The sequence below is a fragment of the Myotis davidii genome, unplaced genomic scaffold (assembly GCF_000327345.1).
Source record: "Myotis davidii unplaced genomic scaffold, ASM32734v1 scaffold167, whole genome shotgun sequence".
NCBI classification, from domain to species: Eukaryota; Metazoa; Chordata; class Mammalia; order Chiroptera; family Vespertilionidae; genus Myotis; species Myotis davidii.
Genome location: NW_006300048.1, coordinates 3,573,375 through 3,581,769, shown reverse-complemented (window position 1 = coordinate 3,581,769; position 8,395 = coordinate 3,573,375).

Below are 8,395 nucleotides of genomic sequence, written 5' to 3'. Positions count from 1 at the left end.
AGACTTTCTAGTGTGGACCGTGTCAGACATCGAGGTGGCCAAGGGCTGCTTTGTAGATGATGGGCTGAAGCCAGATGGCTGGAAAGAGACAAGAGGGCCCCTCAGATGTCTTCTCTGAGCTGGCCTCCCTCTCCTTACCACACTGCCAGCTCCAGGAGCACAGAAGGAACACGCCTTTGACCCGAATCTCCACGTCCTCCAGGCCCACGAACTCCCCCTGCTCCGTAATTAACCCAGTCATTTAAGAGGGAAGGAGGTGGCTTTGTGGCTGTGTTTATATTACCCACACGGGTATAGACACACCCTTACTTTTTTTTATGAGAGAAGGTCAAGAGCGTGCAGACAGGTGTGGGGGCAAACTGAGTTCCAGGCAAAGTGAGAAAGAGCCCGGTCAGCCACTGTCAGGAGGCCAGCAAGAGTGGATGTTGGGCACCCTGCCCGGATGGAGTGCAATGACCTCTGGATGCTGACGGGATTAAAGGATTCTGAGTCTTTTCCTGCTACTTTCGGTGCATCCCAATAGGGTCAGCTGGAGCTAACCTCATTTCCTAGCCACGGAGGCTGGACTAGAGTGGGGAGGTTGGTCAGCAGGGGAGGCTCCAGCAAGACAGTAAGAGTAAAGCAGGTCCCAGCCTTGGGGGAATCCGGACCCTGGGCAGACACTTGAGGCAGGGGCTTGGATAGAAAGAGGTAAGATGGGCCCTGGAGTTTGGGCCTGGGCTTCCAGGAAATAGGGGGGGGGGCTGGCAGAACGAGGAACCCTTGAGACATTTGAGTTAGCCCCCACCAGCCACAACCCAAGAGGGCTTTCCTTAGAAGCCTCTTGCAAAATCCCTCACTGATGCGGCTTCCTGTGGAAAAGTGAATTCCACCGGTGGGTCCTCTTAAGTGCCCTGGCATGCCTTACTCATTTCCAGCCTTCTCAATTTCTGTACCAGGCCCAGGCCCCGGGGGAGCTGCTGGTAAACGTGTCCCAGATGTGTGGTGCGAGATGGAGCCAAGAGGGCGAGGTGACTGCTTTGGGGAATAACAATGCAGCTTCCTTGGAAAGCCCTCTCCGTTGGGCAGACACTGCCTGGTGTTAGCAGTTTAATGCGACCAGAAGAGCTCTCCCCGTTCCCTCAAGGCCAGAGACCCTCAGGGGTGGAGGGACCCTCTCCACACTGTGCTCCAGGGGACCTCGGGGGTCCGTCCTAAGGAGCCTCCTGAGGCTGAGCAGGAAGGGCTTAGGCACCACCGCCCCAGTCCTGTTCACCCCACACCACCAAAGGGGGCCTCTGCCTCGGTCTGTTGGTTGTGCACATGGGGCTGCTGATGACGGTGCTTTAACACACTGAGCTCTGAGTCTTAACCTGCTTGGAAAAGGCGCTGGAATGGCCCAGAGGGCCCTGCGCTGTGGTGTCTGTACTTCAGCTGTCGGATGCTGGGCTTTGCTCAGGGTCAGAGGCTGGGGCCTGTGTCCTTGCTGGCTGGCCCCTGGGAGTCCCCAGCTCTCGGAGGCCTCTCTCTGGTCACTGCATGTGGCACCCTACATCTCAGAACCAGAAACCGCCCAGAGCATCCTTTCCACACTGCCACTTTCTCTGACTTCCCTCCGTCACCCCTCTCATGTCTTCCTCTGTTGCCATGTCTTCCTTCTACTCCCAGCCGGAGAACGTCCTTCCCGTTTAAGGACTTGAGCGATTAGATTGACTCTACCCAGGCAACCCAGGAAAACCTCCCTATTTTAAGGTTCATAACCTTACTCCCATGTGCCAGGCCTCTTTTGCCAGGAACCATACTATAGACCCAAGTCCCAGGCATGAGGGCGTGGCCATCTCTGACGGGACGTCATCACGGTGGTTACGCTTTCAGTCTCTTCTCCAGGCATGTGTCTCTGTGAAGAAATAGTTGTGAACGTGTGCAGTGCTGCTCGCTGGCAACTCAAGGCCCCTTCCTCCCCCTGCTCCGTGCTTCCCTCTGTCGTGCTCAGAATCCCCGCTAGACAATGAAAGGCACTTCCATGAGCTCTGACCTGGCAGGTGAAAGAGAAGCATCAATCGCAGGATTGTTCTCCTGGCCGCGTGGTGAGGTATGTGGGCTTCGGCCGGCCGACGGGGAGATTTGGGAGCGAGCAGTCTTCAGGCATTTTCTCCGGTTGGTGCTGGAGTGTCAGGTGTCCTGAAGTTACAGGCAACATCCTAAAGCCCTCAAAGCTAGCAGTGACCCTGACAGCCGTCCACAACGGAACACCCACAGCTTTGTGTACCCCCAAGTCCCTGTACTAAGTCCCTTTCTGCTTGAAACAGCTGGAGTGGTTTCTATGCTCCCAGCCGACTGATACAGGGATCCTGTTGGCCGTAGCAATCTATAACCTGTTTGTTTCCACCTAATAAAAGGTCATAACAATAAATCTGTCCACGGGTTATTCAATATTCTTAAAATATTCAATAAAATGTGGGTTCCCATGGCTGCCTGCCTGCCCATCCTACGGATATTTCATTATTTATTTAACCAACCCCTGTTGTTGGGCATTTAGGTTGTGTCCCGTTTTCACGTTTATAACCCATGCTGTGAAGGGCATCTCTGGCCAGGAAGCTCTGTGCATGGCTAAAAGTGTTGACTTAGACTCTAACAAGTGTGGTTGTAGTTGCAGGGCCTTCACTTTTGGAAAGCTTATACGCACATTTCAGCGAACTCACCTGTTTCCTTCCTGTGGCCTGCAGGGCGCCGCACGCCGCTGGTCCTCTCCCCTCTCGGCTGGGCTCCCCTGTCCCCTTGGCTGGTTTCTGTTCAGCTCTCTGACCTCTGACCTCAGGGGAGAGGCCCGGGACTCAGCCCATGTGTGTGTTCTCTCACCTGCACTTACTCCCTCGGTGAATTAAATTTCTCTCGTTGATTTAAATACTGTTTGTATGCTGATGACCCCTTCATTTATATCTTAGGACCAAGTCTTTCCCCTCAACTCCAGATTTGTATCTTCAAATTGCCTGCTCAACATCTCTACCTGGATATTTGATGGGAAGTCTAAGTCAAAACTAAACTCAGAGCTTGTCTCCGAAACCAGCTTCCCCCAGTCTTCCCCATCTCAGTTAACGACAACTGCTTTCTCCACGTGGCTCAGACCAAGTCATCCTGACGCCTGTATTTTCCCCACACCCTCTGTCCAATCCATGAGCAAATCCTATTGACTCATTTGAAATACATCCGTAATCCAACCACTTCTCACCAGCCCCAACGTTACCACCTGATCTCATCATCCATGGGGTCCCCCCACTAGCCTCCTAATTATAAAACTCTCTGCTCCCCGCACCCACCTTTGGCCCATGCACACACTTAGTCTGTTCTCAACAGTGGCCAGAATAATTATGCTAAAACACGAACCAGATAACGTCGCTTCTCCACTCAGAACCCCCCAGGGACTCCCATCTCCCTCAGTAAAAGCCAATGTCCTTACAGTGGCCTGCAGGACCGTAACCAGCTCCCCACCAGTGCCCCTCTGACCTCCTCTCCCCACTGTCCAGCCACCGGAGCCTTCTTGCTGTTTCTCAAACATTCCAGGCAAGCGTCTACCTTGAGTCATTGGACCACATGTCCCCTCTGCGTAGACACCTTGCCCAGATGTCCACATGACAGGATCCCTCCCCTCCTCCTCAAATATCTCCACAGTGACTTCTTCTCTGGTTCCCCACCCCATATAAAATGACTACCCCTGCCCACTGACACTCCCTGTTTCTCCTTTACTCTTCTCCATCGCGCGTAACAGCATCTGGTAAATATATACTGTGTAAATATAAGTGCATTTATTTATTTTTTTATTGTCTGTTTCCTCCCATTTGAGGGTGGGAAACTTTATCTGTTTGGTTCACTGACGTATCCCCTAAGGGTACTGGGAATAGCAGACACTGCGTAAGTATTTGCCGAATGAGTAAATGAACTGGTATTTTTCTTCTAGCCTATCGTCCTGGAGCATAGGGCTCCAATGTGGACAACTCGTGCAGCACAGTTTACAGCGTAAATCTCACTTCACGGGAAGACTGGCAGGTAGGGATGTGCAGGGTGAAGAGCACTGCCTCCCTGTTAACCCTTTGGTGCTGTGGTTTCCTCATCTGCAAAAGTAACCATCTCATAGGGTTACTGTCAAAACTAAGTAATTCATGCAAATAACTGGCATAGTGCCTGGAATCTATTAATCACCAAATAATGACAAGTTCATTTCCATTTTCTAGTAGAGGAATTTGAGGCTCAGAAAATGTAGGAATTTGCTAAAAGTTACACCGTAAGGGAAGAAGAGTGAGGCTTGAATCCAGGACTTAAAAACATTTTTAAAAAATCTTCACATTTTTTAAGTTGATTTTTTAGAGAGAGAGAGAGAGGGAACTTGCTCTGACTGAGGGTCGGACCGGAAACCTGGGTATGTGCCCTGATGGGAGGATACTCCAACCAACTGAGCCACACCGGCCAGGCAAGAACCCAGGACTCTATCTTTCCGTGTGAAACCAAACTCATGTAAAACTTAATTAAGGGCATGGGTGCTCCCCCACAGTCCTGAGGCTAGAGAGCTGGGGCGTCTCTTCATTTCTTCCTGTTGTTTGGATCCCCCCATGACGTTTTGGCCAGATCATCACTTAACCTCGGTTTGAGTGTCTCAGGCCTGGGGGGCTCCCTGCCTCCAGGCTGCACGTTTCAGAGAGAGGCTTTCGGCCGTTGGCCCTGGCTTGTGAGCCAGGTACAGACGGTGCTCCACGTCTGTCCTCCGTGTCTGTCCCTGCTCCTACTCCTTACCTATACCTCCAGCTCCCTGCAGGGCAGCGATGTGCCCAGCAAGAGTAGACTCTCCCAGCTAAGGCAGGCCTGGTGACATGGCTGTGGCCCACAAGATGGAAGTAAAGACTCATGGGGGTTTTCCTGATTAAAGCGGAGAGGATTGTCAGCAGGCAGCACGCCCTGCCCTTCTCTCTTCTCCCTTCCCCGCCTGGCCTGTGGATGTGATGCCTGGAGGCCCGACAGCCATCTTCTGAGCAGGAGGGGAAGCCGCGTACAGTCTGGAGGGAAGGAGTGCTGAGGAGCCGGCTCAGCAGGCAGGTGCGTGAGTAGCGTCAGCCGGGGCTGCTGCTCCCTCTGTGCTGCTCACTGTGCGAGGAAAAGAAACCCTGCTGGTTATGCCTTGGAGATCTGGTTTCTGCCGCTTGCAGCCTGTGCAACCCTAACGGACACAGTGACCCGGGCTCTGCACTAGATGCAACTCCTTAGGCACGAGCAGCTTGGGTCCCGTTCCACACGAGGCACAAGCTCCAGGAAGTGTCCCCGGGAAGCAACAGGGGTTGATGCTCCTGTGATGGATAAACACAGGCTGCAACCTACCCCAGCTGGACATGCTTGCAGGGGTCCCGCGGAGGGGAGCCTCCCCCTCCCCCGCCACTCACCACGGTGCCCTGAAGGAGGATGGCCTGCCCTAGGGTGCAAGATCCGAAAACAAGGCGTCTCCCTTTAGGCCTAGCAACTCTGCTTCTAGGGCTTTGCTTTAGACACTAACCAAAGAAATGAACAGCCATTTCTATAGGAGAACATTCCTGCATCACAGCACTACGCATCCCCGCGGAAACTAAACACCCACCGGCAGAGGAAGGGCTCAACAGGTCACAGCACAGCCTGATGGAATATGATGTAGCCTCGCGGACTGCTGCTTATGAAGGTGGAAAGTTATCACCGAGAAGCACGAATTGTACGTATGCTCAGGGTGGTTCCAGTTTTGTCAAAAATACACACACACAACCCCACCTCCCTGTCTCCAGCTCTCTCAGGGGGCGCCCAGCGGCAGCCACTATCCTCATCTTGACTTCTGCTGCCTCCCCCACTGGAACTGTGGCCTGGAGGGCAGGGAACTGTGTCCTTACTCTCTGGGGCCCACGGGCCTCGCCAGGGCCCCAGCACAGCGCAGGCACCCAGCAAACATTTGTGGACTAAATGAATTGGCAACCAGGCTCGATGCCACACATTGGGGGGGGGGGGGGGTTTTTTTGGGGGGGAGGACCTCCAGCTCCTGTTTCCTGCTCCTGCTGACCCTCCCCCTGCTTCCCTGCCAGGCCCTGCAACTGCAGTCAGGTGTCTTCCGGCCAGAGGTGGCAGTCCCCATGCCTGGCTGCTTGTCAGCCTCACCTGGGGCCTTCCTTCATGGGAGCTGAATGAACAGGACACCTGGGGTAGACCTCCCGGGAGGGAGGCCCTGGGTGAGGCTGTGAAGGCAGGGACCAAGCTGCCTGCAGCCCCTGGGAGCTACCCATCAGGTACAGCAAGGAAGGGGGCCCGTCACCATCCTGAGAGTGGATATCAGCTGCTGCCGGCCACTGCCAGCTGTAGAGCTACCAGCCCCACACCGTGTTGCTGTTCCTGAGGCAGCCCCGGAAGGCCAGCCCTTCCCTCCACGTGCACGGTGCCCGTGAGCGTTAACATGATGGGAGAAGTCGCACAGGCCAGGCCCGGCTCACAGGCTTCCCCTGGATCCATTCCCTTAGTCCCCGTAGCCAGCTGCGAGCTGGTACAGCGCCTACCCTCCGTATTTCACAGAGGGACCAACTCAGACACCAAGGGGTGAAATACCCCTCCCAGGTCATACACTGGGCCGAGGACAGGGTGGGGGCCGTGTCCTAGGCAGCCAGGGCATGGGGCCGACCCCTTCTGCCCCACTGGGTGGGAGTTATACATACATGTACCTTCTATGTGCTTGGGGCCCTCCCACAGAGCTGCCATTCCAGAAACTAGAAAGTAACAAAATATGGATGAAAATACCAAAGGAATAAGAATCTTGAAAACAACAGGCTCCTTTCCACACTGCCTTTCCCAGATCAGTCTTGGGTGGGTGCTGCTTCCATCCTTGTCCCCTCTGACTGGCCTTGTCCTTTCGTCTCATCCTTCAGAAAACCGTCCCCGTGTCCCCGAAGAACCCCGGCTCTCTTCAGTGAAATTGCGTTACGACCTGGACCCGCTGGCCTGGGCTGCCTGGGCTGCCGGATGCGGGCAGGCATCTTGCGGGCGAGGCAGGGGCAATGGAGACAGATGGCAACCGGAGGGAGATTTGATTACCTGCTCCTTCCCAAAGCCAGTCCGCCAGTAACTGCGTTAGGGCCCATGATGGATCGGCTTCCCCTCGGCCGCTGCTGGAGATTGGGTTTATCTGTGACTTGTTATAGCCATTGGAGCTCGGAAATGGATGAGCCGGGCCCCAGTGCGGAAGGAAGTCGAGGGCGGAGGGAGGCGGGAGGTGGCAGGAGATGAGGGCTGTGGGGACAGGTTGGAGAGCCAGGGCCAAGTCAGCGCAGGGCAAGGGGAGTCCGGTGAGACAAGGGAGAGAAGATGGGGCTGGAAGGTGGGGCCCAGCAGCCTCAATTGCCGGGCTGGTTTAGATGTCGCCTGCGAGGCTGGTTTAGATGTAACCAATAACAGGGTGCCGTGATAGGCCCTGGAGTAAGGGAAGCGCGGGTAAATGTGGTTTTGGAGAAGGGGCGAGAGGGAGCGTGGCAGAAATCAGGCAAGACGAGGGCGATTGGAACCCCTTGTCTGTCCCTTTGAGGAGTGCAGAGGACGGAGCCAGGGCCTGGACCCACCGGGTGCAGACAGAGGCAGAGATTTGAAGCAGGTAATCAAATCTCCCTCCGGTTGCCATCTGTCTCCATTGCCCCTGCCTCGCCCGCAAGATGCCTGCCCGCATCCGGCAGCCCAGGCAGCCCAGGCCAGCGGGTCCCAGGTCGTAACGCAATTTCACTGAAGAGAGCTGGGGTTCTTCGGGGACACGGGGACGGTTTTCTGAAGGATGAGACGAAAGGACAAGGCCAGTCAGATGGAAGCAGCACCCACCCAGACACGTCAGCTGCGCGCTAGCCCCCAGCCCGTGTGACGTCTCAGTCCCTGAATCGGACCTGGAGGACATCTGTGTGTCACCGTGGAAGTGGCCGCGTGAGGAGGGTGAGCCACTGCCGGGCTCACACAACGGAGTGGAGGTCCCACGGGCCTATGTTGATGCCAGGCCACCATCTCCCCACTGAACCACTCGGTCTTCCGGGGCTCGAGTGAGGGGCAAGACATGCTCATTCCTCCCTCTCCTCCTGACACGTGGAACTCAGAACCACAGGGCAACAGGCAGCCAGCCCCTGTGCACCGAGCACACGTATCACACACACCCTCTCTCTTCGCGGTCAGACTTGGTCGTCATCGGACAAGCGAGGAAGTACAGCTCAGAGAGGTGGACGGCCTGCCCAGACCACACAGCGAGTGCGTGGGAGGGCTGAGCGAGCCTGTCTCGTTCCTCATACACTGCCCCCCCTTCCCAGACGCTGGCTCCTGTGTTCCGGGACTCCACTTACTCTAATCCTGGGATTGGGAAGGAGGGGCATTGGCAGAGCAGCTCAGAACAAGCTGT